The sequence below is a fragment of the Danio aesculapii genome, chromosome 22, assembly GCF_903798145.1.
Source record: "Danio aesculapii chromosome 22, fDanAes4.1, whole genome shotgun sequence".
Classification (NCBI taxonomy): Eukaryota; Metazoa; Chordata; class Actinopteri; order Cypriniformes; family Danionidae; genus Danio; species Danio aesculapii.
In genome coordinates, this window is record NC_079456.1 from 30,685,054 (window position 1) to 30,695,665 (window position 10,612).

At 32.9% G+C, this 10,612-nt stretch overlaps 2 long non-coding RNA genes across 2 annotated transcripts; both read left to right on the top strand.

Moving 5' to 3' along the window:
- Window positions 1-1,417: 1,417 nt before the first annotated feature.
- LOC130216528 (uncharacterized) lies at window positions 1,418-4,090 on the top strand. The gene is made up of 4 exons (XR_008835813.1): window positions 1,418-1,696; window positions 3,310-3,350; window positions 3,429-3,755; window positions 3,885-4,090. It is a non-coding gene; the product is annotated as an uncharacterized LOC130216528 (long non-coding RNA).
- A 2,882-nt stretch (window positions 4,091-6,972) lies between these two features.
- On the top strand, window positions 6,973-10,399 carry LOC130216196 (uncharacterized). Its single transcript, XR_008835773.1, has 4 exons — window positions 6,973-7,243; window positions 8,856-8,896; window positions 8,975-9,295; window positions 9,425-10,399. It is a non-coding gene; the product is annotated as an uncharacterized LOC130216196 (long non-coding RNA).
- The last annotated feature ends 213 nt before the right edge of the window (window positions 10,400-10,612 follow it).

Genomic DNA, 10,612 nt, shown 5'->3' on the forward strand with positions numbered 1-10,612 from the left:
GTAGGTGGCGACATAACTTTAAATAGAAACACCACATCTACATTGTTGTGTGTGTGTTTGATGTCATTTTGGGGTTTATGAGAAGGCTGTGTGCCACTGACTCTCAAAGTACTTAAAATAATAAGCCAGAATGTGAATAAAGCGATGTCTTTCAGACCGGTTTACTTGCTTTACTTCCTCTCAATGAAAGCACAATGTCAGTGCAGGCCAGTATTGGAGTGAGGAAGGAGGACAATCATGCTCTCACTCGGTTCAAGGGAATCATGCCTAGTGAGTGCCAAGGGCCGGCAAGAGCCTGAGAAAAGATAAGGTAATCTGTCTTGAATCTCTCTCTCTCTCTCTTAGGACATTTGAGGCTCCTGTGTGCAGCATCTTTGGCTTTCAATACTAGCACACTATTTCTAGCCTTTCTGAAATTGCATACTCTATTTTTAAAGTTGTCATGAAAAACAATTACAGGTCTTATTTTTATATGAAAATACTATTGTGTAGTGTTTATTATAAATGATTAATCTGTGCACTTCATAATTTAAAAATAAAAAGTTTTTATTCAACTACCTTAATCTTCCCTCCCGCTTGAAACTACTTCACTTACTGTTATGTGCTATGGTGCAAAGGTGTTGTCTATGCTTGTTTGTCACCTGGTTTAACCTGATTGTGTCATGTTTTGTCCTCCTAAACATCCTCATACCATAATTGGCTTCATTACTCTCCTTTTCACAATACAAAATGGCTGCCATTGCATTATCCAGCTGGTGCTGCAGACTGGTGGTGGATGAGGAGATTCCCCCCAAATCTGTAAAGCACTTTGAGTGCCAGGAGAAGCGCTAAATAACGGTAATGAATTATTATTTTTATTTATTTATTTTTTTTATTATTAGCAGTAGTATTATTATATTATTCTCCAGTATACTAGGAGAAAAGAAATGTATACAACATTTAAATATTTAGGCAAATGAAACCACACATAGCCATGTGAATATGCTAATATGCTTACATGCAAAGTTTGAAAGGCAAATTGATGATTGTGAGTTTAGCACTTTTGCTTTCTCTCTTTGATTCTCTGCTGATCTGCTAAATGAGGATGTACTAAAAGAATTAAAGTGTTTCTTTTTCTTTTTCATATGGTTATACATCATCTGATCAATCATTTTTAATATCTAACCCCCTCTCTTAGTTCACAAGCAGGCAAAGTAGCATGTATTTTCTGTTCATGACTTCAAAGTGTTTTTTCTCTGTTAAATAAATATGTGTCCGATGTGATTATTATTCGTTCTGATTATTTAGTCTATATCAATAAGTGCTTTTTTTATGTCTGTAAAAGGAACTGAAGCCATTGGGTTTTCAAGGGGTTGTACATCAGCTAACTCCTACCTCCTATATATAGCTCTTCCCATAATATCCAACAGCACCTGTTCAGTCTGACTATGAGAAAACAAGATGAACTATTAAATGAAATTGTTGATTTCCATTTGGAAAAACACCATATTTCTCTGTGGCCAGTGCTCTGATTTGATTTATTTTGTAGGCCAGAATAAGGGAGTTACTAGAAGATCTGCATTCTTGTCTTGCTTACTTTTAAACTGATTTTTAAAAAGCACCAACATATAGGAACATATTTTGAGAAGAATTTCAGTTCAGGATACAGTGTTTTCACACAGGAGTGGACAAAAGGATTCTTCAATTACATATTCACGTAAGGCACATTAACACATTTAATTATGTGCTCATTTATCTGTATGTACATAGAGACACCAACAGCTACTAGCTTAAAACATCTTATTTTATTGTAGAAATCCATTATTTTATTACTTATTTTTCAGTTTATTTTTGTGTTGAGCCAAAGAGGATGAGATCTTATGTCATTTCTTTTATTGATGAACTAAAGCCCAGACAGTTGACTGAAAAAAAAAAACTGATCAGAAATATGTCTGATTTTAATAATAGTACAAATACAGTAAGGTCAAGAGTCTGAGTGCATGTACAAAAGTCAGCTGGCATCTTATAGAAGTAAATTGAAGAAAGTTTCACAAGAGTATAGCAAGCATTGGTGATTATTCCACCTAGTTACTCCTTGCGTCATCGCGTTGTTACGAACTAATATTGTCGCAACATTATACGTAGTGTCATGTGGGTTTTCTGGACGCCATTTTGAGTATTGTTTTGAAAAAGTGCAATTTCATCGCTTTCATTTCAGAAGTATTTTATAAAATACAAATTTTAACACAATATATACTGCTTATAGCAGGTTACCATGAAAATCAGGTATGTAGGGGAAATTCTGAAGGAAACAGTTTTTGAACTAAGGGATGCGGCACACATTCAAAGCCGATCCTTGTGTGCTATGTTTGACTTGCTTTGGTTGTTAAATGCTAGAAAATAATTATTATTTTCTGCCTCATTGATACATTAAATATGCAATAAACCTACATTTAGTTAATGACTATGAGATTTATCTTTTGTTGCTGTTATTTGGAATTAGCTAACTGCAGTTAGCGTTATCATGCTGTTCAGTATTTGATTGTGTACACGTATTCATTCAATTTTAATGAGTAGTGATTGATTTGCTTAGTCTTGTGGTTAACTTGTGGTTCATCTAGAGTTAAAAAGGGTTAAAAATGTCAAATAAAAAAATGTCAAATTTTGTTAAATGTAAATAAGTACAATTTTAAATTGTTTACTACTGTACTTTGAAAATGTTTTCTATTTGAATATATAAAACAATTTATAGAAACCGGCTTAATATAACTTTGATGAAAAAAGTTTGTTTAAGTACTTTATTGTTATTAATATTGATGTTTTTGAACAGCAAATCAACATATTAGAAAGATTTCTGAAGGATCATGTGACTGGAGTAATGATGCTCAAACTTCAGCTTTGAAATCACAGGAATGAATACAATTTTAAAATATATCCAAATATACAATTATTTTAATTTAAATGTAAAAATACTGGATCAAATAAATGCAGGCTCGGTGAGCAGAAGAGACTCTTTTTAAAAACATTAAAAAATCTTACTTTTCATTGGCAGTAAATTATTAAGTGGAATAAATGGAAACCCATATAAATTCATACAAAAATGATTACTGTATGTTAATTAACAGGATTGACTAACTGACTATGAGTTGTTTCTCTACAAAATACTTTTTCTTACCAAACAGCATGAGTTGCACTAGGTCATCCCATAAATAAAGGTTTTGATAGGGATATTATACCTACAGTATTAATCAATTATAATAGTAATTGCTGCAGAGCAGGACTGTAAATTAAAATTGTAAATCCTGGACTCACAAGGTTGTGTTTCCACAGTTTCTGTTCCATCTGTGTATTCGCAGTGCTGATAAATCAAGGTGAGCACAAAAACAATTAAAATATAAATGTATGCCATATACTATGTGGTTTGGGTAAATATATTTCTGTCCTTTCAGGATCTCTTCAGGTCACAATTGAGGGTGTTATTGGTGGCTCTGCTCTCCTGCCATGTTCTTCAACTAAAAATGATTTTAAAACACAGGACATTATTGTGCACTGCAGATACAACGACAATGAAAAGGTGTTTGACATTGTTGAGGGTAAAGATTCACTTGAGGAGCAAAACCAGCAGTACAAGAACAGAGTTGAAACTTTCACTGATGAGTATCTGAGAGGAAACTTCTCCATCAAACTAAGCAATCTTCAACAGACTGATGCTGGAAAATACATCTGTTACATCTCTCATACATCTGAACAGCAAACTTTGAAGCTGATCATCAAAGGTGTGTGAATCTGCTTCATTAACATGTTTTTCATTTAAAAGAATGTGTGAAATGTGATAATGCTCAGCAAATCTGAAAGCTATCTGAATGATGAAATCTGTTGTGATGCTATTTTTCTACAATCAACAGCTAATGAAGGAGCCACGAAGGAAAACCTACAAAACCATGGAGAAGGAAAAGGTCTAGATGTGACTTTGTGCTGGCTTTGCGCTGTAGCAGCTGTAGTACTGTACTTATATTGATCATCTTTATATTTCATTTTAAGAAAAAAGAATTACATCTGTTTTGTTCTTTTAAAGAACAAAGGATTGTGACTGTTCCAGGTGTGTTTTGTGCAGAGCTTTAAAAAAAAATCTATTCGGTTTACTCTGACCAGAATTGATATTTTAATGTTTCTGTTCTTGCTTTCCTTATTAAACAATTCATTCCGAAAAAAAGGTTTTCTAGAAAAATACAATTTAATAATGTTATTTTATTACATAGCACAAAATATTAGATTGTTAATATTGTATTCTTAGCCATTAAGACAAGCTTGTCGCATCAGAAACGACTCTCGCTTATGACGTCTGCTTCGTGGGCATTTCACATTCTATGCATTACCGTTGCATTTGTACACACTATTTAAAATATTGCTTTTTGTCTCCCAACTGTTTATAATAAAGAGAACAATAATATAACGTTATTAACCAGTTAATTGTAATTTCAAATAAGCATTTCTTGTTCAGAACGAAGGCGTCATGGTGGCGCAGTGGGTAGCACGATTGTTCATTCCGCTGTGGCGACCCCTGATTAATAAAGGGACTAAGCTGAAAAGAAAATGAATGAAAGTTTGGGTGTGCGTTTCCCAAACAACAACGTAAATCGCGGCTGAAATATCGTAGTACAATGCATTATTTGGGAAAAGAATGATGTAGTGATGAGTGTTTCCCATAACCCGTAAGCCCATAATGATGCTCTAAAAAAGGGGGGGGGGGGGAGTAACTACTTAAGAGAAGAACCCCATCATTTCTTTGTGCAAATTATATTGTTACACACACACACACACACACACACACACACACACACATGCATTTAAATCAAGATTCAACATTAGTTTTGCTAAAAACATGTACTCGTTTTATATTCATTGAAATATATGTAAATGGCACATTTCCTTTATAAACATTATTGAGAACATTACATAATCTATTCTAAAACATAAAATCACTTAAAAAAGCTAACACCTATTCTAATATCATATATAAATCATATAAATGAATAAATAAATAATTAGGCTAGTTATTAAAATAAACTTAATATTTATTAGGAAATGAAAAAAATCTTACTTTAATAATATTGATGATGATCATGATCATGATGATGACGATTATTATTATTATTATTATTATTATTATTATTATTGTTAAGTAGGATATATATTATTTTATTTGATTTTTTTTTAAGTCTACTTTTATAATTTGATACATGCAAACCACTGCAGAAATGTTCTAACCAGCAGGCCCATGTCATATAATGTACACTCTCAGAAATAAAGGTACACAAGCTGTTACTGGGGTGGTACCTTTTGAAAAGGTACACATTTGTACTTGAAGGGCACATATTGATACCTCAAAAGTACCAAAAGGTACCTCAAAAGGTATTAATATGGACCTTTTAGGTACAAATTTGTACCTTTTCAAAAGGTACCACCCCAGTGACAGCCCGCGTACCTATTGTCTCTATTTCTGAGAGTGTACAGATACTTAATAAATAACCTACTATAAATTAAAAGCATTAACATAGGTTATGTTTTTGTCACAAGCTTTGGAGATGTAACGTAAATTCCGCATTTAAATAATAGGTCACTTATAGCTTTCATCATGAGTCATGACTGTGTTCAAAATGACATCAATGTTTTCAAAGTGCACTGCGAAGGGAGCGCAATTTTAAACATGAATGTTTAGTAAAACTGAACTTTAAAAATGCTTTAAAAGCAAATTACACTAAGAGTGATGACTTTAATGCTTTTATTTTAAAAAATCATTCCAAGTTTATATGTTAGAATGTTCTAAACGAATAGGGCATAGGGGGTATAACTGGGAATAAAACTCAGACAGGAACTATGTTTCTAACTACAGCTCCAGAGATGTAGTTGTAAGCATGGAAGGTTGCGACACTGTTTGCGAATGTTCGATGAAATGATGGATTTGGGAAATGCCAAATCAACGAACTATGTTTGTAACGACGGAACTTGTGACCTTAGATGGCTAATGAATAACACTCCATTTTGTTTTTGTTCCTGTTAAATGTCATTTGTTTCCATTTTTCGTTTTTGTTCCTTGAACCAGCTCAGAGTTCTAGTTTTGTGTATTTTGTTTTCCTTTTTCCCCCCACTCTCCTGTCACTGTGTTTATTTTACCCCACAATTTATAATTGCAACAAACTGTTTGGAAACATTAAAAGTGTCCAAGAACATGTCACAAACATCCTCATACCATAATTGGCTTCATTACTCTCCTTTTCACAATACAAAATGGCTGTCATTGCATTATCCAGCTGGTGCTGCAGACTGGTGGTGGATGAGGAGATTCCCCCCAAATCTGTAAAGCACTTTGAGTGCCAGGAGAAGTGCTAAATAACGGTAATGAATTATTATTATTTTTTTATTTATTTTTTTATTATTAGCAGTAGTATTATTATATTATTATATTATTCTCCAGTGTACTAGGAGAAAAGAAATGTATACAACATTTAAATATTTAGGCAAATGAAACCACACATAGCCATGTGAATATGCTAATATGCTTACATGCAAAGTTTGAAAGGCAAATTGATGATTGTGAGTTTAGCACTTTTGCTTTCTCTCTTTGATTCTCTGCTGATCTGCTAAATGAGGATGTACTAAAAGAATTAAAGTGTTTCTTTTTCTTTTTCATATGGTTATACATCATCTGATCAATCATTTTTAATATCTAACCCCCTCTCTTAGTTCACAAGCAGGCAAAGTAGCATGTATTTTCTGTTCATGACTTCAAAGTGTTTTTTCTCTGTTAAATAAATATGTGTCCGATGTGATTATTATTCGTTCTGATTATTTAGTCTATATCAATAAGTGCTTTTTTTTATGTCTGTAAAAGGAACTGAAGCCATTGGGTTTTCAAGGGGTTGTACATCAGCTAACTCCTACCTCCTATATATAGCTCTTCCCATAATATCCAACAGCACCTGTTCAGTCTGACTACGAGAAAACAAGATGAACTATTAAATGAAATTGTTGATTTCCATTTGGAAATACACCATATTTCCCTGTGGCCAGTGCTCTGATTTGATTTAATTTGTAGGCCAGAATAAGGGAGTTACTAGAAGATCTGCATTCTTGTCTTGCTTGCTTTTAAACTGATTTTTAAAAAGCACCAACATATAGGAACATATTTTGAGAAGAATTTCAGTTCAGGATACAGTGTTTTCACACAGGAGTGGACAAAAGGATTCTTCAATTACATATTCACGTAAGGCACATTAACACATTTAATTATGTGCTCATTTATCTGTATGTACATAGAGACACCAACAGCTACTAGCTTAAAACATCTTATTTTATTGTAGAAATCCATTATTTTATTTCTTATTTTTCAGTTTATTTTTGTGTTGAGCCAAAGAGGATGAGATCTTATGTCATTTCTTTTATTGATGAACTAAAGCCCAGACAGTTGACTGAAAAAAAAACTGTGATCAGAAATATGTCTGATTTTAATAATAGTACAAATACAGTAAGGTCAAGAGTCTGAGTACATGTACAAAAGTCAGCTGGCATCTTATAGAAGTAAATTGAAGAAAGTTTCACAAGAGTATAGCAAGCATTGGTGATTATTCCACCTAGTTACTCCTTGCGTCATCGCGTTGTTACGTACTAATATTGTCGCAACATTATACGTAGTGTCATGTGGGTTTTCTGGACGCCATTTTGAGTATTGTTTTGAAAAAGTGCAATTTCATCGCTTTCATTTCAGAAGTATTTTATAAAATACAAATTTTAACACAATATATACTGCTTATAGCAGGTTACCATGAAAATCAGGTATGTAGGGGGAATTCTGAAGGAAACAGTTTTTGAACTAAGGGATGCGGCACACATTCAAAGCCGATGCTTGTGTGCTATGTTTGACTTGCTTTGGTTGTTAAATGCTAGAAAATAATTATTATTTTCTGCCTCATTGATACATTAAATATGCAATAAACCTACATTTAGTTAATGACTATGAGATTTATCTTTTGTTGCTGTTATTTGGAATTAGCTAACTGCAGTTAGCGTTATCATGCTGTTCAGTATTTGATTGTGTACACGTATTCATTCAATTTTAATGAGTAGTGATTGATTTGCTTAGTCTTGTGGTTAACTTGTGGTTCATCTAGAGTTAAAAAGGGTTAAAAATGTCAAATAAAAAAATGTCAAATTTTGTTAAATGTAAATAAGTACAATTTTAAATTGTTTACTACTGTACTTTGAAAATGTTTTCTATTTGAATATATAAAACAATTTATAGAAACCAGCTTAATATAACTTTGATGAAAAAAGTTTGTTTAAGTACTTTATTGTTATTAATATTGATGTTTTTGAACAGCAAATCAACATATTAGAAAGATTTCTGAAGGATCATGTGACTGGAGTAATGATGCTCAAACTTCAGCTTTGAAATCACAGGAATGAATACAATTTTAAAATATATCCAAATATACAATTATTTTAATTTAAATGTAAAAATACTGGATCAAAAAAATGCAGGCTCAGTGAGCAGAAGAGACTCTTTTTAAAAACATTAAAAATCTTACTTTTCATTGGCAGTGAATTATTAAGTGGAATAAATGGAAACCCATGTAAATTCATATAAAAATGATTACTGTATGTTAATTAACAGGACTGACTAACTGACTATAAGTTGTTTCTTTACAAAAGACTTTTTCTTAACAAACAGCATGACTTGCACTAGGTCATCCCATAAATAAAGGTTTTGATAGGGATATTATACCTACAGTATTAATCAATTATAATAGTAATTGCTGCAGAGCAGGACTGTAAATTAAAAATGTAAATCCTGGACTTACAAGGTTGTGTTTCCACAGTTTCTGTTCCATCTGTGTATTCGCAGTGCTGATAAATCAAGGTGAGCACAAAAACAGTTAAAATATAAATGTATGCCATATACTATGTGGTTTGGGTAAATATATTTCTGTCCTTTCAGGATCTCTTCAGGTCACAATTGAGGGTGTTATTGGTGGCTCTGCTCTCCTGCCATGTTCTTTAACTAAACATGATCTAAAACCACAGGAGGTGCACTGGAGATACAATGACAAGGAGGAGGTGTTTGACATTATTAATGGTGAAGATTCACTAAAGATGCAGAACCAGCAGTACAAGAACAGAGTTGAATCTTTCCCTGATGAGTATCTGAGAGGAAACTTCTCCATCAAACTAAGCAATCTTCAACAGACTGATGCTGGAAAATACATCTGTTACATCTCACATACATCTGAACAGCAAACTGTGAAGCTGATCATCAAAGGTGTGTGAATCTGCTTCATTAACATGTTTTTCATTTAAAAGAATGTGTGAAATGTGATAATGCTCAGCAAATCTGAAAGCTATCTGAATGATGAAATCTGTTGTGATGCCATTTTTCTACAATCAACAGCTAATGAAGGAGCCACGAAGGAAAACCTACAAAACCATGGAGAAGTAAAAGGTCTAGATGTGACTTTGTGCTGGCTTTGCGCTGTAGCAGCTGTAGTACTGTACTTATATTGATCATCTTTATATTTCATTTTAAGAAAAAAGAATTACATCTGTTTTGTTCTTTTAAAGAACAAAGGATTGTGACTGTTCCAGGTGTGTTTTGTGCAGAGCTTTAAAAAAAAATCTATTCGGTTTACTCTGACCAGAATTGATATTTTAACGTTTCTGTTCTTGCTTTCCTTATTAAACAATTCATTCCGAAAAAAAGGTTTTCTAGAAAAATACAATTTAATAATGTTATTTTATTACATAGCACAAAATATTAGATTGTTAATATTGTATTCTTAGCCATTAAGACAAGCTTGTCGCATCAGAAACGACTCTCGCTTATGACGTCTGCTTCGTGGGCATTTCACATTCTATGCATTACCGTTGCATTTGTACACACTATTTAAATTATTGCTTTTTGTCTCCCAACTGTTTATAATAAAGAGAACAGTAATATAACGTTATTAACCAGTTAGTTGTAATTTCAAATAAGCGTTTCTTGTTCAGAATGAAGGCGTCACGGTGGCGCAGCGGGTAGCACGATCGTTCATTCCGCTGTGGCGACCACTGATTAATAAAGGGACTAAGCTGAAAAGAAAATAAATGAAAGTTCAGGTGTGCGTTTCCCAAACAATGACGTAAATCGCGGCTGAACTATCGTAGTACGATGCATTATTTTGGAAAAGCATGATGTAGTGATGAGTGTTTCCCAAAACCCGTAGTTTCTCTGTCGCAGATCCATCGTTTGAACTAAGTTAGTCATAACGTAAAATGCCCATAATGATGCTCTAAACGGGGGGGAGTAACTACTTCTTAAGAGAAGAACCCCATCATTTCTTTGTGCAAATTATATTGTTACACACACACACACACACACACACACACACACACACACACACACATGCATTTAAAATAAAATTCAACATTAGTTTTGCTAAAAACATGCACTCGTTTTATATTCATTGAAATATATGTAAATGGCACATTTCCTTTATAAATATTATTGAGAACATTACATAATCTATTCTAAAACATAAAATCACTTAAAAAAGCTAACACCTATTCTAATATCATATATAAATCATATAAATGAATAAAT